Source organism: Callithrix jacchus, chromosome 1 (genome assembly GCF_049354715.1).
Source record: "Callithrix jacchus isolate 240 chromosome 1, calJac240_pri, whole genome shotgun sequence".
Lineage (NCBI taxonomy): Eukaryota > Metazoa > Chordata > Mammalia > Primates > Cebidae > Callithrix > Callithrix jacchus.
The window spans coordinates 163,122,510-163,144,661 of record NC_133502.1 but is presented as its reverse complement, the minus strand read 5'-3'; the positions used below and the strand labels follow the sequence as shown (position 1 = coordinate 163,144,661).

Genomic DNA, 22,152 nt, shown 5'->3' with positions numbered 1-22,152 from the left:
ATTCTCACATTCACTGCAACATTACTCACAATATCCAAGATATGGGAACAACCTAAGTATCCATCACTTAAGGAATAAAGAAATTGTGAGACATTGTGTGTGTGTGTGTGTGTGTGTGTGTATCACATTTATATATATACATATATAACATATATACATATGTAACATTCATATATATACATATATAACATTTATATATATAATATATATATATGAATTTCATATATATATTCACATAATGGAATATTTTTAACCTCAAAAAGAAGGAAATCCTGCTATCTGCCACAACATGGATGTACCTTGAGGATATTGTAAGTGAAGTAAGCCAGACACAGAGAGACAAATGCTTCATGATCTCACTTATATGTGAAATATTAAAAAAATATATATCAAGCTCTTAGTAACAAAGAGTACACTGGTGGTTACCAGGGCCTGGGAGATGGGAAGAAAAGGGAAATACTGGTCAAAGCATACAAACTTTCGGTTTTAAGATGAATAAGTTCTGGAAACCTAACGTATAGCTTGGAAACTGCAGTTAATAATACTGTATTGTATTCATAAAATTTGCTAAGAGATCAGATCTTAAGTGTTCTCACCATACCGAAAATAAAATGGTAACCATGTGAGGTGATGCATATGTTAATTAGCTTGATTATGATCATCAATTCACAATGTATACATATATCAAAACATCAGCCAGGCACAGTGACTCATGTCTGCAATCCCAGCACTTTGGGAGGCTGAGGCAGATGAATCACCTAAGGTCAGGAGTTCAAGACCAGCCTGGCCAACATGGTGAAACCTCATCTCTACTAAAAAAAAAAAAAAAAAAATAGCCAGGCATGGTGGAGGGAATCTGTAATCCCAGCTACTGGGAGGCTGAGGCAGGAGGATCACGTGAACCTAGGAGGCAGAAGTTGCAGTGAACCAAGATCTCCAGCCTGGGTGACAGAGCAAGATTCCAACTCATAAAAAGAAACGAAAATCATATACACAATGTTTGTCAATCATACCTCAATAAAGCTAGGAAAAAATATTTTAAATTTTAAAAAGTAAACACTTAAACAGGAAAATACGTGAACAAAGGTCAAGCTTCAGACCTTTCCTCTTTTTCCATAAATTGGTTATGGTTTTCTGAATACTAAGTCCCTGAGCAGATCCTGTTTAATTTGGTCACATAAGAAGAATACTTTGTTTTACATGTGTGTGTATGTGTGTGTGTGTTTTAGTTGGAGTTCAAACATTCACCCTTATATGCTAAGTGTCCTTTGTCTAGGAAGATGCCAGAACAATGTTATGACAGAGTCTTATATCTTTTGCAATGATCTAGGTGGAAGGGCTTAACAGACTAGAGCATGCCTTTCTTTAAACAGACAGGGAAGCTGAGGCCCAGAGAGTGCAGGCGGCTTGTACGTGGATCACACAGCCAGCCAATGACAGAAGCAGCCCAAATTTCATGTCTCCTGATGCCTGGTCAAGATTACATCAGGGAGAATAAAGATAAAGAGACAGAGAAAGTAGGCAGTAGAGCCAAATGACCTCTCAAATGTCTTCAGGCTTGTCACCTCTCCACATACTTGGAGTCCATGATTTCATAAATGAAAAAATACACTTTCTTTTCTTTTTTTTTTTTCTTCTTTTTTTGAGATGGAGTGTCGCTCTGTTGCACAGGCTGAAGGCAGTGGCATGATCTCGGCTCACCACAACCTCCACCTCCCAAGTTCAAGCAATTCTCCTGCCTCAGCCTCCCAAGTAGCTGGGAGTACAGGTCACGCCACTTGGCCAGGCTAATTTTTGTATTTTTAGTAGAGATGGGGTTTTACTACGTTGGCCAGGCTGGTCTCGAACTCCTGACCTCACGATCTGCCTGCCTTGGCCTCCCACACTGCTGGGATTACAGGCACACCACACCAGGCCAAATATTTTCTTCATTAAAAATTTAGTTGATTTTCCCTCAGGATTAAACAGTACACACTTTGCATTTTCTCTGAAAGTTCTCTGGAACAACAATGAAAGTCCTGGTGTGGTTTTGTTTCTCTGCTTCCTCTCCAAGTTTTCAGTTCAGTGGAGCCATGAAGACTGTTTCCCACTTAGCCTTTGCTGTGACCTGGACACATGTTTATAGCTCAAAGCAACTATGCACATTCCTTTTTTATTTCCAAAGCAAGTGGTCCCTCCGCTGTTTCCCCCACCACTAGAAATCACAGCATAGTTCCCAATGTTGTATTCTTGGTATCTTACAACTAGAAAAGCACCATTAATGAGGCCAGATGTCATTTTCCTAGCCAAGTAATGATTCTAGGGGTGTGGAGAACATGGGGCCACTAAAGGAACAATTATAGATTTTAAAAACTCTCATAATTTAATTTTGATTATTGATAGTTTGTCTTCATTTTTATCATTCTGTTGTTATTAAATTAGGTCATTGTGGTTAGAACCTAAGCAGTGGTATTTTTTAAAGTTTCCCAGAGTAAAGCTTCAGGGTTTGTAATGGGTTGCAATAGTATTTCCCAAACTTGCCTGTAATTTTTTAAAAAGAAAATAACCTGGAGTACTTGATAAATATACAGAAACCCAGGCCTCTCCCATGATCAGTGTTTCTGGAATCTGGGGCCCTGGAATCTGTGTCTTTAAGAAGTACTTCCAGATAATTCCTGTTATTCGGGAAAGTTCAGGATCTGGCAAGTTTGAGAAACACTGGGTGATAGCATAGACTTCCAAGCACACCCAGGAGAGCTGCTTTTCGGTAGCTTAGAAGACGTAATAATGCCTCCATCAGCTACAGAAGAAAACTCAGTCTTAGACCAGGAATTCCTCTCCAGAACCCTCATTTTCCATCCTTGGGACAGTACAGCCACTGAAGGGAAAGGCACAGGAGTGAAGCCACAGCCAAGCTCCATGAGAGCAGAGTTTCTTCCCATGGTACTGCCGATGCTTAGCCCAGCACCTGGCGCACAAGTGTTCAACAAATATCCATCCAGCGCATGAATAAAATGTCAAGTTATATGAGCTAACAAGGTAAAGTATATTTCAAGCTATAAATATGTGAGTACATATACAGAATTAAAATTATGATTTCAGAAACTAATCTAGACACAACTCACGATTTGGATTTGTCCTAGTTTCTCTGCACAATGCAGTTCTCAAACTTTTCGGCTCCTTCACACTCTTACAAATTATGGAGCATCTTAAAGAACTTTGTTTATGGGGGTTATGTGTATCAACATTAACTATATTAAGAATTGAAAATTCCAATTTCAAGTAACTATAGTAACGTTATTATATGATAATGGGTTAATGCAAACAATGTACTTTTATGAAGAATAACTATTTTCCAAAACAAAATTAAATTAATAAGAAAAGTGGCATTGCTCTCCATTTTTGCAAACCTCTTTAATGTTTGGCTTCATAGAAGTCAGCTGGATTCTCAGATCTGCTTCAACATTCAGCGTGTTACTGTATTATACCTTAGGTAGCCTCTGGAAAACTCCACTGTATACTTGTGAAACATTGAGAGTGTAAAGGCCAGATAACATCTTTGTGTCATTACAAAAGTAGTCTTGGCCACATGGACTTTCTGAATGGGTCTTAGGGATCCCCAGGGATGCACAGACACATTTTGAGAACTGTTGTTCCACACATTTCATAATACGAGTTCTAAATGGGGTAGGTAAAATTAATCAAAGAATTTGGTTTCCTGCTTTGAAAGAGATACATAAGGATTTATACCAATAAATCCTTGGATGTCAGAATGTTACAGCAGAGTAATTACAGTAATTAGAATGCAAATCCTCATTAAATGACATCATGGATGCTAAAATTCACAAATCATTTATCTTCATGAAACAGAATATTTATAGTAGCAGCACAAACCTTAGACTCCGTAATGTTCCTTCTAATTTATATCTTATCATTTTTGTGGGTCTTTGTGCCTTCCAGATCAGCAGGTATTCTAGCAAAGAGATTACAAGTAGCATAAGATGGTGGAAAATAATCATTATTCCTATCTCTTAGAGGTGTTATGAGGACTGAATAAATGCATATAAAGTGTTTAGAACAGTACCTGACACACAGCAAATTGTCTTGGTTATTATATGTCTTTTAAAGTTTCTTAAAAGCAAGTGGAAAAGTACATTTCTATGTCTGACTTCATTCCCCATAATTTAGCATGATTTATACAGATTTGTTTGTAGTAGTAATTTTAAGGCTGAATTCACTTAAAATACTCCTTCCACAAAAGGATTGATTAATTGAAGTGTCATTACAGAGTTGTCTTCTAACAAATCAAAACTAAGTCTTGAAAATCCATACTGCAAACAGATGAAGAATATACCACCTTCCCCCAAAGCTTTTGTGCATATAGTGGCAATTGGGCTTGCTCTAGAAACTGCTAAACAACAATTAAATCTAAGTTGCCCCCCTGGGTTAATTGTACATCAAGAAGAATTGTTAATGTCAAACATTTACTGAGTATTAACAGATTCAATAAGCACACACTGAACATTCACTACATATGAACCCCAGGAGGGAGGAGGACACAAGCATAGACAAAAATCCTGCCCTCAAGGCATGACAGAGAGCTCCACATATATGGAACAGTGATACAGGCAAGATGTCTCAAGTACACAAACCGAAACAGGAAAAAGGTTGACAGAAGGAAAAAACAAGGTCATTCTGACTTGAGGCATCTAGAAAGACTTTGCCAACGTGGTAGCTTTTGAACTGACCGTTGAAAAATTGGTGGGTTTCCACCAAGGGGACTTGAAAGGAAGGAAAATGGCACTAACAAAAAGCAGGTTTGGGTATGGTCATTTGATATAATGAGAGCAAAAGGCAACAGTGAAAACAGTTGTTTGGAAACGAATGAAATGGGTTTACAAGCTAGGATAAGAAGTCCAGATTTTACTCAACAAGTAAGAAGGCAGCCTGAGCAACAATGGGTACAAAGCTGTGTCATCCACAGCTTGGTGTTTTGGTAATACTAACATCACCTAGGGTTTGCAGGAAGAATGAAAAGGAAGGCACTAAGGTAAGGAAACCAATGAGGAGGCTATGGCAACAGTCCAAAGGTAGAAGTGATAGGGGTAGATTTGCAGTGGAGATAGGAAAAGATGAGACATTTATTTAAAAAGAATAATCCAGAAGATTGAAGGATAACTAGTTTGTCAGTGAATAACTATTTTGTGTTGGACCAAGGCTGTGTGTGTTTTTAAAGAAAGCTCTTGAGACATGTCCAAGAAGGTAAATTTGGAAGGTAGGTGTGAGAAAAATAAAGAACTGAGGATTACCTTATTCTGAGTAAAGGAATGAAGAAAGAAAAAATAATCCCACTAGAAAAATAATAAGGGTTCTTGCAAACCAGCAAGAAAAATGAGCATACCAATTGACAAGCAGGCCATGGACATGAGCTGCCAATTCATAAAAGAACTGGAAATGGCCAAGCAACATGGGAGAAAATGCCTAGTGGAATTAAAAAGCAAAGAAACAAATAAAAATATAAGATCTCACTTTTGCCTGTAAGACTGGCAAAATATATAAATATTGGTGAGCCAGACCATGTCAGTTGCCTACCCATCAGTGTCCTTCCTTGCCAACAAAGCCCTAAATTTGGTTATACAGGATTTTTTAGTTTGCCTTGCTTTCCTAGGTACCAGCATAGCCCCAGCCCAGTAGAGAAGCATCTTGATTAGTCTGAATCAAAATTGGTGATTCCATTCTTCTTATCAGTGATTGACTTGGGAAAGGGTGTATGTTCTGATTCTGGCTAAGATATGGAAGAGAAAGCCTCCATGGAGAAAGGTAAAGGTTTGAGGAACAGTTATTAGGTTTTATAAAAAGAACTCTAGGTATGGCAATACCCACTTTATTTGATCCTAGATGCTGATGAATGAAGGTGCAAAGCCTGGAGCTGCTGCAGCTCTATTGAGAACATGAGAATACCCAACTTCTGAGAATGACAGAAAAGAAAAGTAGAAAGAACCTGGTATTTTATATGATTCACCAGCAGAATTAACCTATTCTAGAATCTCCCTATCTTGGGATACCTTGTTATATAAGGATTTTTTAAAAGTCTTATTATTTAAGCTAATCTTTTATTTGGGTCCTTAGTTTCTTTTCTTATTATTTTAGGATCGGAGGTATGTGTATAGGTTTGTTACATGGGTAAATTGCCTGTTGCTATTGTTTGGTGGACAAATGACTTCATCACCCCGGTGGTGAGCATAGTACCTGACAGGTAGTATCTCCCCTCAAGTAGGCCCCAGTGTCTGTTGTTCCCTTCTTTGTGTCCACATATGTTCAATGTTTAGCTCCCACTTTTAAATGAGAACATGCAGTATTTGGTTTTCTAGCTCTGTATAAATTCGCTTTGGATAATAGCCTCCAGGTGCATCCATGTTTCTGCAAAAAACATGATTCTGTTTTTTAATGGCTGCATAGTATTCCATGGTGTATATGTACTACATTTTCTTTGTCCAGTCTGCCATTGATAGGCATCAAGATTGAGTCCATGCCTTTGCTATTGTGAATAGTGCTGCAATGAACCTATGAACACGTATGTCTTTTTAGTAGAACTATTTATTCATATTCCTTTGGATATATACCCAGGAATGGGTGTACTGGGTCAAATGGTAGTTCTGTTTTAAGTTCTTTGAGAAATCTCCAAACTGCTTTCCTGAACTAATTTATATTCCTACCAGCAGTGTATAAGTGTTCCCTTTTCTCCACAACCTTGTCAGCATCTGCTACTTTCTGACTCTTTAATAATAGCCATTCTGACTGGTGTAAAGTAGTATCTCATTGTGATTTTGGTTTGCATTTCTCTAGTGATTAGTGATGTGGAGCATGTGGCCTAGTTGTGAGACTGATTTCTACCTACACAGAACTACTTAATAAATATTTGTTGAATGAATAAACTAAAAAATGAATGGCTGAGGCCTAAGAGGATGACAGTGCCTAGAAGGATTATAGACTTTGAGTTGGAAAGGATCTCGGGGATACTATAGAGTTAGATTATATTCAAGTTTACCAAAGGAAACCATGAGAAAGTGGAAACTTGAACAGATTTGGACTTCCCCACCCTACTTTCCTCCAAGTTAATTGCTCCAGAGGTCCTAGTTTTCATTTGGCACAAGCTGAGCTACCCCAAGTTACAGAGTCACGATCTCTCCCCATGGGTCCCAAGATTGGCAACTTGCGTCAAAGACACTGACCCTGAGAGCAAATGGGCCTCCACCCAAGAAAATTGAGCAAGTCCTCAAGAGAATCTCCTGCTTCATTCTTCCCTGAGTGTTGCAGCAGAAGGAGGTGACAGAAATCCAGCTGCGAGTATCTGGTGGGAGAGGTTCTGATGGCTTCTTCTTTAATCATATAAGTTATTTGTTGTAACCTATGTATTAAAAGTTGTGGATTCCAGTGGTGAGATCATGAGCACATTCACTTTCTCCTCCCAGAAGCAATTTTTTCTTGTGTCATCTTTAGCATTCTTGCCAGAAAGAGAATCTTGGCAAGATTCTTCACTTGGATTCTGCAACTGGACATTAGTCTCTGTCTTACTGCCAAATTTAAAACTCAAATATTATCTAACTACTGAGAAATAAAAGAAAGAATCTTACCTCATGTCACAAGTTAATATAAATCCCATGAGATTGAAAATTTAGGATTAAAAAATAAATCACAGGAGGAGACTCAAGATGGCGTGGTGAGAACAACCCAGAATTGAAGCTCTCGGTGAACACATGGAGGGTGAGTCAGGGCCGCATTTCCAGATGGATCTTTGTTGCCCACAGAACAGGGAAATTCCCAGGTATAAAAGAGATGTGGGACACCAGTGAAGCGGTTTTGGCCAGTGCAGCCGGCGGCCGGTGCAACCGGTGGCCGGCACTGCAGCACAGCGGCACTCCACAGTGCTCCGCACAAAGCGCACTGGTCCGGATGCCCTGTTGAACCGGCAATCTGACACTTGAGAGGACAGATTGGCATATCCATCTGATTGAATGGGACTTGGACAGTGAGCCAAGAGATTTCAGGGAAACGGCGTTTGGGCCAGGGCAGTGGGACAAACAAAACAGCGATTCCAAACGCTCCAGGTGGAGAGTTTCACTGCGGGCACAGCTGAACCCAGGATGGTGCAGCTCGCTGGGGGAGGGGCGTTTGCCATTACCGAGGCAACCCACGCCTACTGAGGTACACTCCCATTGCTGACGCAGCCTGCCGTTGCTGAGGCAACCCGCCACAACAGAGAGACTCTGCCGCAGGGCATAGCCCATGGCAGCAGGGCAGAGACCACAGCAGTAGGGCAGAGCCTGCAGCAACAGGGCAGACCTCACACCAGCAGAGTGAAGCCTCGGCAGGCAAATAGTGACTAGACTGCCTCCTAGCTGGGCAGGACAGTGCAACGGACACATAAAGAAAACCCCAACCCCCCAAGACAGAGCATCTGAGAAAAAAAGGGGTTTTTTAATGAGTTCTGCTGCAGCAGAATTAAACGTAGCAGCCTAACACCCTGAATGAACAACAGAGCTCACAGATCAGCACTTGAGCTCCTATAAAGTACAGACTGTCTCCTCAAGCAGCTCCCTGACCCCTCTATATCCAGAAGACTGACATTTGGCAGGCATCATTCTGGGACAAAGATAGCAGAAAAAGAAACTGGTAGCCTCCCTCGCTGTTCCACAGCTGCTATAGGTGCACCCCAGACAAGCAGGGCCTGGAGTGGACCTCAGCAGTAGTACAGTGGAGGGGCTAGACTGGTAGAAGGAAAACCAAGTAACAGAAATACCTCATCATCAACAATCTGGGCATCCACTCAGAGACCCAATCGAAAAGTCAGCAACTACTCAGACGACAGGTGGATAAATCCACAAAGATGGGAAGAAACCAGCACAAAAAGGAGGAAAATACCTGAAACCAGAACACCTCGCCTCCTACAAAGGACCAAAACTCCTCACCAGCAAGGGAACAAAGCTGGACGGAGAATGAGAGTGATGAAATGACCGAATCAGACTTCAGAAGGTGGATAATGAGAAACTTTTGTGAGCTAAAAGAACATGTTTTAAATCAATGCAAAGAAACGAAGAACCTTGAAAAAAGATTTGAAAAAAGTTTCAAGGAAATGATAACAAGAATGGATAACTTAGAGAGGAATATGAATGAATTGAAGGAGCTGAAAAACACAACACGAGAACTTCGCGAAGCATGCACAAGTTTCAACAGCCGAATTGACCAAGCAGAAGAAAGAATATCAGAAGTCAAAGATAACTCAATGAAATAAAACGAGAAACCAAGATTAGAGGAAAAAGCGCAAAAAGGAATGAACGAAGTCTCCAAGATATGTGGGACTATGTGAGGAGACCTAACCTACGTTTCATAGGTGTACCAGAATGTGACGAAGAGAATGAATCCAAGCTGGAAAATACTCTTCAGGATATTATCCAGGAAAATTTCCCCCACCTAGCAAGGCAGGCCAACACTCAAATGCAGGAAATACAGAGAACACCACAAAGATATTCCACAAGAAGAGCAACCCCAAGGCACATAATCGTCAGATTCACCAGGGGTGAAATAAAGGAGAAAATTCTAAGGGCAGCCAGAGAGAAAGGTCAGGTCACCCACAAAGGGAAGCCCATCAGACTCACAGCAGATCTCTCGGCAGAAGCTCTACAAGCCAGAATAGAGTGGGGGCCAATATTCAACATCCTTAAAGAAAAGTGCTTTCAACCCAGAATTTCATATCCAGCCAAACTGAGCTTCATAAGTGAAGGAAAAGTAAAATCCTTTGCAAACAAGCAAGTACTCAGAGATTTTGTCACCACCAGGCCTGCTTTACAAGAGCTCCTGAAAGAGGCACTACACATAGAAAGGAACAACCAGTACCAGCCATTCCAAAATCACACTAAATGCTAAAGAGCATCAACATAATGAAGAATCTACAACAACTAACGGGCAAAACAGCCAGCTAGAATCAAAATAGCAGTATCAAATTGACACATAACAATATTAACCCTAAATGTAAATGGGCTAAATGCACCAATCAAAAGACGCAGACTGGCAAATTGGATAAAAAGCCAAAACCCATCAGTGTGCTGTATCCAGGAAACCCATCTCACATGCAAGGATACACAAAGGCTCAAAATAAAGGGATGGAGGAAGATTTACCAAGCAAATGGAGAGCAAAAAAAAGCTGGAGTTGCAATTCTCATCTCTGATAAAATAGACTTTAAAGCAACAAAGATCAAAAGAGACAAAGAAGGCCATTACATAATGGTAAAAGGATCGATACAACAAGAAGAGCTAATGATCCTAAACTTATATGGACCCAATACAGGAGCACCCAGATACATAAGGCAAGTTCTTAATGACTTACAAAGAGATTTAGACTCCCAGACAATAATAGTGGGAGACTTTAACACTCCACTGTCAATAATAGACAGATCAACCAGACAGAAAATCAACAAGGATATCCAGGGCTTGAACTCAGACCTGGAACAAGCAAACCTGATAGACATTTACAGAACTCTCCACCCCAAATCCACTGAATATACATTCTTCTCAGCACCACATCACACCTATTCTAAAATTGACCACATAATTGGAAGCACTCCTCAGCAAATGCAAAACAAGTGAAATCATAACAAACAGTCTCTCAGACCATAGTGCAATCAAGTTAGAACTCAGCATTCAGAAACCAACCAAGAACCGCACAGCTTCATGGAAACTGAACAACTGGCTCTTGAATGTTGTTTGGATAAACAATGAAATGAAGGCAGAAATAAAGAAGTTCTTCAAAACCAATGAGAATGAAGACACAACATGCCAGAATCTCTGGGACACATTTAAAGCAGTCTCTAGAGGAAAGTATATAGCAATAAGTGCCCATATGAGGAGAATGGAGAGATCCAAAACTGACACCCTATCATCAAAATTGAAAGAGCTACAGGAGCAAGATCAAAAAAACTCAATACCCAGCAGAAGACAAGAAATAACTAAGACCAGAGCTGAACTGAAGGAGATAGAGACACGAAAAACCCTTCAAAAAATCAATAAATCCAAGAGCTGGTTTTTTGAAAAGATCAACAAAATAGACAAACCACTAGCAAGACTGATAAAAAAGAAAAGAGAGAACAACCAAATAGATGCAATAAAAAATGATAAAGGGGAAATCACCACAGATTCCACAGAAATTCAAACCATCATCAGAGAATATTACAAACAACTCTATGCACATAAACTAGTAAACCTGGAAGAAATGGATAAATTCCTGGACTCCTGTGTCCCCCCAAGCCTAAACCAGGAGGAAGCTGAAACTATGAATAGACCAATAACAAGGTCAGAAATCGAGGCAGCAATTAAGAGCCTACCACACTAAAAAAGCCCAGGTCCAGATAGGTTCCCAGCTGAATTCTACCAGACACACAAAGAGGAGCTGGTACCATTCCTTCTGAAACTATTCCAAATAATCCAAAAAGAGGGGATCCTTCCCAAATCATTTCATGAGAGCAACATCATCCTGATACCAAAACCCGGCAGAGACCCAACAAGAAAAGAAAACTTCAGGCCAATATCCATGATGAACATAGATGCAAAAATCTTCAATAAAATCTGGCAAGCCGATTGCAACAGCAAATCAAAAACTTATCCATCATGATCAAGCAGGATTCATCCCGGGGATGCAAGGCTGGTTCAACATATGCAAGTCTATAAACGTAATTCACCACATAAACAGAACCAAAAACAAAAACCACATTATTATCTCAATTGATGCAGAGAAGGCATTTGACAAAATTCAACAGCCATTTATGCTAAAAACCCTCAATAAACTCGGTATTGATGGAACGTATCTCAAAGTAATAAAAGCTATTTATGACAAACCAACAGCCAATATCATACTGAATGGGCAAAAACTGGAAGCATTCCCTTTGAAATCCAGCACTAGACAAGGATGCCCTCTTTCACCACTCCTATTCAATATAGTACTGGAAGTTCTAGCCAGAGCAATCAGGCAAGAAAAAGAAATAAAGGGTATTCAAATAGGAAAGGTGGAAGCCAAATTGTCTCTATTTGCAGACGACATGATAGTATACCTAGAAGACCCCATTGCCTCAGCCCAAAAACTCCTGAAACTGATAAGCAACTTCAGCAAAGTCTCAGGATATAAAATCAATGTGCAAAAATCACAAGCATTTGTCTACACCAATAACAGACTTAAAGAAAGCCAAATCAAGAACGAACTGCCATTCACAATTGCTACAAAAAGAATAAAATACCTAGGAATACAACTCACAAGGAACGTAAGGGACCTCTTCAAGGAAAACTACAAACCACTGCTCAACGAAATCAGAGAGGACACAAACAGATGGAGAAACATTCCATGTTCATGGTTAGGAAGAATTAATATCATGAAAATGGCTATATTGCCCAAAGTAATTTACAGAATCAACGCTATCCCCATCAAGCTACCATTGACTTTCTTCACAGAACTGGAAAAACCACCATGAACTTCATATGGAACCAAAAGAGAGCCCGCATAGCCAAGTCAATTCTAAGCAAAAAGAACACAGTGGGGGGCATCACACTACCGGATTTCAAATTATACTACAAGGCTACAGTAATCAAAACAGCATGGTACTGGTACCAAAACAGAGATATAGACCAATGGAACAAAACAGAGGCATCAGAGGCAACACAACATATCTACAACCATACAATCTTTGATAAACCTGACAAAAACAAGCAATGGGGAAAGGATTCCCTGTTTAATAAATGGTGTTGGGAAAACTGGCTAGCCATGTGCAGAAAGCAGAAACTGGACCCCTTCCTGACACCTTACACTAAAATTAGCTCCAGATGGATTAAAGACTTAAACATAAGACCGGGCACCATAAAAACCCTAGAAGAAAATCTAGGCAAATCCATCCAAGACATAGGAGTAGGCAAGGACTTCATGAACAAAACACCAAAAGCATTGGCAACAAAAGCCAAAATAGACAAATGGGACCTAATGAAACTCCACAGCTTCTGCACGGCAAAAGAAACAGTCACTAGAGTGGATTGGCAACCAACAGAATGGGAAAAAATGTTTGCAGTTTACCCATCTGACAAAGGGCTGATATCCAGAATTTACAAAGAACTCAAACAGATTTACAGGAAAAAAACAAACAAGCCCATTCAAAATTGGGCAAAGGAGATGAACAGACACTTTACGAAAGAAGACATATATGAGGCCAACAATCATATGAAAAAATGCTTATCATCACTGGTCATCAGAGAGATGCAAATCAAAACCACATTGAGATACCATCTCACGCCAGTTAGAATGGAGATCATTAAAAAATCTGGAGACAACAGATGCTGGAGAGGATGTGGAGAAAAAGGAACACTTTTACACTGTTGGTGGGAATGTAAATTAGTTCAACCATTGTGGAAGACAGTGTGGTAATTCCTCAAGGCCTTAGAAATAGAAATTCCATTTGACCCAGCAATCCCATTACTGGGCATATATCCAAAGGACTATAAATCGTTCTACTATAAGGACACATGCACACGAATGTTCATTGCAGCACTGTTTACAATAGCAAAGACCTGGAACCAACCCAAATGCCCATTGATGATAGACTGGATTGGGAAAATGTGGCATATATACACCATGGAATATTATGCAGCAATCAGGAATGATGAGTTCATGTCGTTTGTAGGGACATGGATGAATCTGGAGAACATCATTCTCAGCAAACTGACACAAGAACAGAAAATGAAATACTGCATATTCTCACTCATAGGCGGGTGATGAAAAATGAGAACACATGGACACAGGGAGGGGAGTATTAAACACTTGGGTCTATTGGGGGGAAAAGGGGAGGGCCAGTGGCAGGGGGGAGCTGGGGAGGGATAGCCTGGGGAGAAATGCCAAATGTGGGTGAAGGGGAGAAAGGAAGCAAAACACACTGCCATGTGTGTACCTATGCAACTGTCTTGCATGTTCTGCACATGTACCCCAAAACCTAAAATGCAATAAAAAAAAATAAACAAGATAATTTCAGATGAAAAAAATAAAAAATAAAATAAATCACAAAAGCAGTAAGAAAAATATAAATGAATATTCATAACAACTTATAGTAGTGATATAACTTTTTTTTAGTCACTGACACTTAATTTTAATTAAATCAACAGTTCAGGAGAAGATAAGGACTAGAATAGTGTTTAATATCAACTTCTGAGAAATCACATTTATATAAAAGAAATGAAACAGGCCAGAAGTCCAAAAAAGATGCAGCTTAGGTGATTGCACTTGGATGAAATATGCTATTTAGAGTAGCATAATATTCAGGCCAGGCCAGGAGGAGAAAGAGAAAGAGAGGACAAACCTCCTGGTAGTATTTATTCTGGATTCCAAACTCTTCTGTGGCCTAATCAATATTTATTCTATTGGAAACATTCAGCAAGCTCTTTACAAAAATGACTGCAGTATCTTCAACACATCTGAGTTACACTCATACCTTGTTCCAGTCATACGCAAGTTTAATGTACAGCTCTACCTCAAGAATCTATGACACCAGAACCTTCCCATGCCCAAGGTCATGGACAGGAGGGAAGAGGAGGGGAGTGAATTTCTACTCTATGCATATTTTAGGGAACAATACTGTGGCTATCATTTACCCTTTTGAGCACTCTTGATTTTGGTCATTTATAATTAGAACATGAGAAAAAGTGACGGTGAATACAAATGAGTACTCACTGAATTCCTAGGCTGCTATGAGAAAATAAAATAAAATTTTTAAAAAGTCCCTTGCCACATTCACAAAGGTGGCAATAAATGTCTATATAAGAAAAAGCCTGTAAACTTACAGAAAAGATAAACTCTGGCTTCTAAACAAATTACAAAATTGATTTTGCCTTTATCTTTGAGTGTGATACCGAAAATGTAAACCAGTAGACTTAGTTACCAAAAGACACTTATCCTCCTCAGCCCAGGTATGAACTTAAAGTTTGGCCTGAGCTAGTTTGATCTTCAAGTTTTCTCCAAGTTTGTCCATGAACTCAAATGTATTCAATAGTCAGAACGTTGCATGTTGGGTAAACCTTTAATGCAAGCAGCCAAGTCCTTGGTCATGAAGCCAGCCTCAATTGTCTCAATACAGACTTCTTCCAAAGCATTGGCAAAGAAGGCAAGCTCTTTATTGTTATCAAGCTTTGCTCTGTGGGCTAACCCTCTGGTCCAGGCAAAAATGGAAGCAATGGGATTGGTGGATGTCTCCTGTCCTTTCTGGTACATGCGGTAGTGACGGGTTACAGTCCCGTGGGCAGCTTCTGCGTCTTCTGTCTTGCCGTCTGAACAAACCAGCACACTGGTCATCATGCTGAGAGAGCCATACCCTTGTGCTACAGAGTCTGACTGCACATCACCATCATAGTTTTTACAGGCCCAGATGAAGCCTCCTTCTGATTTCATAGCTTGGGCTACCATGTCATTGATGAGCCTATGCTCATACCAGATCTTCTGGGTTTCAAACTGGGACTTGTACTGCTTGTCATATATCTCCTGAAAGATGTCTTTATAACGCCCATCATATTTCTTCAGAATAGTGTTTTTGGTGCTCAGATACAAAGGCCAACCCTTAGACAGAGCCATTTGGAAGGAACTATGTGCAAAATCTTCAACTGACTTACCTTAATTATACATCCCCATGGCAACACCACCACCCTCTTCAAAGTTGTGTATCAGGTATGTCACCTTTTGGGTTCCGTCAGTTGGTGTGTAGGTTATCTCTACTTTTCCAGGCCCAGGAACAACAAAATCAGTTGCTCTGTATTGATCTCCATAAGCATGAAGACCTGTGATGATGGGTTTTATCCATCCACCCACAAGCCGGGGGATATTTTTGCAGATAATGGCTTCTCTGAAGACGGTGCCACCCAGAGTATTTCGTATGGTGCCATTTGGCGATTTCCACATTTGTTTCAACTTGAACTCCTCAACCCTCTTCTCCTCAGGGTGATAGTGGCACACTTGACGCCAACGTTATATTTCCTTATAGCTTCTGTGGCATCTTGGTGACCTGGTCGTTGGTGGCATCAGGATTCTCTATGCCTAAATCATAGCTATGTAGATCCAATTCCACATAGGGAAAAATGAGTTTCTCCTTAATCAATTCCCAGATGATTCGTGTCATTTCATCTCCTTGCATCTCTACCACAGAACCACCACTGATTTTTTTAGACATTTTGGTTTCAATAAACCTGCCAGGATGATATGCTGGCAAAGAGCTGGGTCGCCACAGCCGCTCACAGGCTCAGACTCACGCGCACAGGCTAGCAATCCCAAACTGGGCTCCCACTGCTTCAGATTCTGACGCGACCCCTGCAGAAAGCCCGTGATATAACTTCTTTTTTTTTTTTTTTTTTTTTTTTTGAGGTGGAGTTTCACTCTTGTTACCCAGGCTGGAGTGCAATGATATAACTTCTAAATATGGCTCTAAAGGTAGAAGCCAGACAGAAAAAAAATGAATGGATTCAACTATTTTAAAAAAATTTAAACTTTCGGAGTAAAAAACTGAAGATGGAGCCAGAAGTGATGAGGTGACCAACTTGTCATTATGTACTTTTTCATACTGCTTTTGTGCCTATGGATTTTCAAATCCATACATTTTTAAATTTGAAATTATTTTCAAATGAAATAATAATGTAAAAAATGTAAACTTCTGTAGTCAAAACATTAAAAGACAAATAATAAACAAAATGTCTTTGCAACATCTATCATAGACACAGGTTACTACATTTAATACACGAGGAGCTACTAAACATTAACAATGCCATGTAGCCTTGTGTGCAGAAATGGGCTTGGCAGACAGACGAATCAAGTCCGCCCCAGTGCTCCTTTCCTTCTTGACAGCTGTATGACTTGGGCCACGTTCTTTCCTTGCCTCATTTTCCTTCTCTGTAAAATAAGGAAAATGCCTTCCATGGTATAATAAGAAAAATAACTGGTCTTTGTCCCAAGTTGCTGACACAGAGATCCTTAAAATCCTAGAAAATTCCTTAGTGATGAAGGTGATACGAGCAGTTTCTTCTGTTCTATAAGGTGACCCTTGGTGGGCTCCCAGAGAGCTTCAGAGTGGGGGCTGTTCAGGAGGGAGATCCACCCTTGATTAAAAGCCTGGAATTTTTAACCCAACCGCCAGGGAGGGGAGAGGAGCTGAAGATTGAATCAACTACCAATGCATAATGATTTAATCCATCATGCTTACATAATACAACCCTCCATAAAAACTTCTCAACAAAATGGGGTTCTGAGAGCTTCTGAGGTGGTGAACACATCCACATTTCTGGGGAGTGGCGCCCCGCAACTCACATGGACAGAGGCTCCTGCAATCTGAACCTCAGTCTATGAAAGTTTGGTTGTTGATTTGTGTCCTTCAAAATAAACCAGTAACAGGCCAGGCAAGGTGGCTCACACCTGTAATCCTAGCACTCAGAGACGCCAAGGCAGGTGGATCGCTTGAGCTCAGGAGTTGGAGGCCAGCCTGGCCAAAATAGGAAAACCCCAACTCCACAAAAAATTAGCTGGGCCTGATGGTGCACACCTATAGTCCCAGCTACCTAAGGGGGCTTAGAATCGCTTGATCCTCCTTGATACCAGGATGTTGAGGCTGCAATGAGCTATGGTCACACCCCTACACTCCAGCCTGGGTGACTAAGACCCTGTTTCAAAAACAAAAAAATGTTAAATAAACCAGTAACAGTAAATAATGTGTTTCTTAGGGGGAATATAGATGAAAGAAAAGAGCTATAATACACTGTTACAAAACTACAGGAGAGCAAAAAAAGAAAAGAGTTAAAATAATAAAGTGCTTTCCTGAGTTCTAGCAGATAATCAAACCTGAGGAAAGGGGTCATGGAAACCCCAATTTATAGCCATTGGCCAGAAGTATGAATGACCCCTGTACTTGCCACTGCCATCTAAAATGGAGACAGTCTTATGAAACTGAGCTCTTAAACCTTAGAGTCAGACACTAACTTCAGGTAGTGTCAGAACCGAATTGAATTAGAGGACACCCAGGTGGTGTCAGAGAGTGGGAGTGGTGTTGGAAAGGACACCACATACACGGTGTCAGGAGGAAGTAAGACCTCCTACTTCTCCACACAGTTATTATAAGGACTAGATGACAGAATTTAGCAAACAGTGGGCCCCAGTATTAGTATTATTATTGCTACTAGAAAAAAAAAAACCCACCAACTGAAACACAGACAAAGATAATGAACAGGTAATTCACAAGAGAAAAGCAAATGATCACACAACAGATCGGATGTTCAATGTCAATCATCAAAGAACTGCATCTCAAAATTAGATACCATTTTCTACTCACCTAAGAATTGCCAAATATTAAAAATAATGGCAATGTCAGGTGTTGACAAGGAGTCACTTCAATAGGAGTATAAATGGTCTAGCTCCCTTAGTAGCAAAGAGGCCATTTGTGTCAAAAGTCGTGAAAATTACATGTATGCCTTTTGACCTCACTATTTTATTTCTAGGAATGCATGCTAAAAAGGAGAATGAAAACATACATTTACACAAATATTTAGCTGCAAAGATGCTTATTATGGCATTACTCATCACAACAAAAAGGAAAAAAATTGGAAGGCTTCTAAAAACCCTATATCCAGGGAAACCATTAAATAAATTATGTTTTGTCTTCAGTTGAATATCATGCAGCTGTGAAAACAAAAAGAGTTAATGACAAGAAAGATTTTTATGATATAGTAAGTGATTAAAGGAAGTTATGAAATAGTTTATACAGTATTTAAATTTTCATGTATTCATATGTGTTTGATGAAATGTAAGCGTCTATGTCAAAACATTTAGTGTAGGTTGTCTCTAGGTGCAAAATTACAGGAGGCTGTAATTTACTCCTTACTTAGCTGTAAATTTGAAAGTATCTACAATAAACATTCATTACTTTTGACATGATTGTTTAAATAATAAACTTCTTAATGAAATTTTATTATACTATTATGAAGATTGAAAATCTATCAAGAACATTTTATCTAAAGTGTTCTAAGAAACTTTAAAAAAATTATTCTAGTGGTTCTTCTCAGCCTACTCTCAGTTATTTTATTCAGTAACTCGTTTATTTAGTCTTCCAATCCCTACACAGCCATAGTTACTGGATTACAGACACAATTCCAGTCGGATTTCTGTCCCAGTGAGCTTCCAGGTTAGTGCTAATCTGAGAACTCAGGACAACAGAGGTAGGCAGAATGAAAGAAGGTCATCTGCTAGGAAGGAAAAAGTGAACATAGGGGGAAGACCACAGAGAAGAGCCCGGCCTGAGCCTATTACAATGAGCAGCCAGCGTAGAAGCCGGCCTGGGGGAAAAGAGCAGGCAGCAGAGGGCAGTCCAGGCAGAGGGCCCAGCTTGGGCAGATGCAAGAAGGCATGAAAGATGAAAGTACAGGCACATGTTAATTGACATCACCAGGACACGGGGTGACTTTAAGGGAATAGCTAAAGAAAGCTTGGTTTGATCAAGAGCTGATTTGGCATTTTTCTTAATTTGTAAAAAGAAGTAAGGAAGCCACGCAGAGTTCTTGCCGCCCCATTCATGTTTGATGATAGGGTGACCGTGATAGTTCTAAATATAGTGGACTGGCTCCTCTGTCTTGAGCTGATGGCCACAAAGACCTGCAGAAAAGAGCCATCCTAAGTGGTCTGAATCTCAGTAGGAACTGGATGGGCCGGTTGTCCTCGAGGTTCCTTCTGGCTTGTAAAGGTTAAAGGCATAAAACTTTCTGTCTTGTTAAACATTCTACATACCCCAGAGTCAGCCACTCAGCTGGAAAGATAAAAAGCACAAATAGACCTTTTGGCAGAGGGTATTGCACTGAATGAAGAACTGTTACACAACACTCCTTACCCTCTCCCTCCTTACACAACATACACATTTTTATTTCCGGGGTTGGGGGAAGGTCAGGGAGAGGGAAGAGATTAAAACTGGAAGAAGAAATGAAAGTGGGCTGCAAGAAAAAATGTCTGAAATTTCTCAATCAAGAGTAAGAAGCATCTCCCAGTAAGGACCAAGCATCTGCAGAGCCTTCCCATCTATTTCTCTTGAGGTTCATTCCTGTGGTCAGAACCCAAAGAATAACCTCTCTTGCCCCTCTGCCTCTATCCTTTGACCATCAATGATGTGCCAGGCAGTGCGCCCAGCAAAGGATCTCTCCCGTAGGGACTCTGGGAAAATTCAGAGAAGAATTTCCAAAACCTCCAGATGCAAACAGTGGTTAGGTTCCTAAGCAGCACATTCACGATTGAAAAATAATGAATGATAATCAAATCTACCCTTTACTCAGCTCTTACTATATACCAAACTCTCTGCTGGATGGTCTACAAGTTTCTCTCATTTAATTCTCACAACAATGCACGCGTCGGAGTCTCTTATTACTGTCCCAACTTGAAGATTTAAAAAAACCTGAGGCTGGGAAATGTTAACCAGTTTATTCAAGGCTCGTGAGTGGCAGACCTAGGATAGCTATCCCCTCCCCACCTCTGCTGCCTCCTCTCTCCTCTTCCGCTCCAATCTAGGGACCAGGCATTCAATTCCTCTGTGTCTTTGTTCAGGATATGGTTCTCACTCAGAGAGTCCTACCCTTCTTTCCCTTGATTAGCTGACTGTCTCCATTATCTCTTACCCATCAACTCAACTGTAACATCCTTGAGAAAACCCTCCTAGACCTCAAGGGCTTCCAATGACATTACATTCAATGAAGGCATCACCTTGTCCTTCTCTGAATGTAACACAACAATCCTTATCTCTAAGTTTTTTGAACATGGTTTCCCTTCCTCTTAAAATGGTCTTCATTCACATGTACACATATGCACACATATGCACATGCTTGTTCACATGCATGCACATAAACACTCCTTTCTTCTAACCCTACTCATCCTTCAGGTAGCATAGAAGTCACCAACTTTGAGGATCCTAGCCCAAACCATTCCCACAGCCCACCCTCAAAGACTGAGGTAACTCTGCTCCTCAGCCTTGCAGGACACAATGCTTCCTGTGAATCATACTCTTCACACTGATTTGTCATTGTTTCCACATCACAGTTAAACTTCTTCAGGGGAGCAAAGGCCTCTTTATCTGCTGCCTCAGAGCTAAGTACGTAACAAGTACTTAAGAGATATTTTTTGAATAAATGAATGCTTACCCTGCCTACTTCTGTCTTAGACATTTGTGCCCCTCAAATGGAAATAATTACGTGCCTCAATGTCTTAACTTGGCTTTGGTTAATATTTTCTTCATAATCACAGATTCCATTGACAAGAAATGAAGAATCCTGGAAGAATAAAAAGAAATTCTTGCCGTAAGTGTTTTTGAGAATGAATTGCATTGAGGTAAGTAATATTATTTTTCCAAAGGTAAGAAAAAACTTGAGGTTGAGAAGGGAAAGCATTAGAGGAGAAAATACTTTACTGAAAATCAAGGCTCTCATCCTGTATTCAATCATTATGAAAAGGAGTCATTCATTTGTAAGAAACTGTCACATGGTATACTTTCTTCTTTTTGAGTGACTTTTATTTATTTTATTTAAAAGGTCTATATTCAGATAGGTCATTCCTCCCTCTATTCCTACCTACGCCATCCCATTCCCAAAGCCTCATATTGGTAGAAACTTATATAACTTCTTTAGTATCTGTCCAGTGTTTCCTTAATGTAACTATAAACATAAATTTATTTGTTGAGCCCCATTCAACCTCTTGTTTTTTCTTTTCTCAACTTTTATTTTAGGTTCAGGGGGTACATGTGCAGATGTGTTACAGGTAAATAGTGCATCACTGGTGTTTGGTGTATAAATGATTTCATCACCCAGGTAGTAAACATGGTACCCAATAAGTAATATCCCTCCTCAAGTAGATCCCTGTGCGAATTTGTTCCCTTGTTCACAAAAGACTTTATTATCTAGTGGTGCATACTGAGAACATACAGAAATCTGCATGGCCCACATCACATGCACAGAACAGTCTTCACTTTACAAGAAGTGAGTGTCAACTGTCATATGCAATAGCCAACACTTTAAAGTCATATTCTTTAAGAAAAGCCTCATTTACAAAAGAAGTAAAAAGAAGCAATTACCACTTTTAAAAAGCAGCTGCTTTGT

At 40.0% G+C, this 22,152-nt stretch overlaps 1 long non-coding RNA gene and 1 pseudogene across 1 annotated transcript in view; both read right to left on the bottom strand.

Moving 5' to 3' along the window:
• Nucleotides 1-22,152, bottom strand: part of LOC144582763 (uncharacterized) — a 63,612-nt gene that overhangs the window by 15,947 nt on the left and 25,513 nt on the right. The window contains exons 2-3 of the long non-coding RNA XR_013536175.1: nt 21,202-21,330; nt 3,874-3,952 (exon numbers count right to left, since the gene is read on the bottom strand). This is a non-coding gene — a long non-coding RNA (uncharacterized LOC144582763). The remainder of the gene's footprint in view (nt 1-3,873; nt 3,953-21,201; nt 21,331-22,152) is intronic.
• On the bottom strand, nt 14,131-16,276 carry LOC144579496 (isocitrate dehydrogenase [NADP] cytoplasmic pseudogene; annotated as a pseudogene).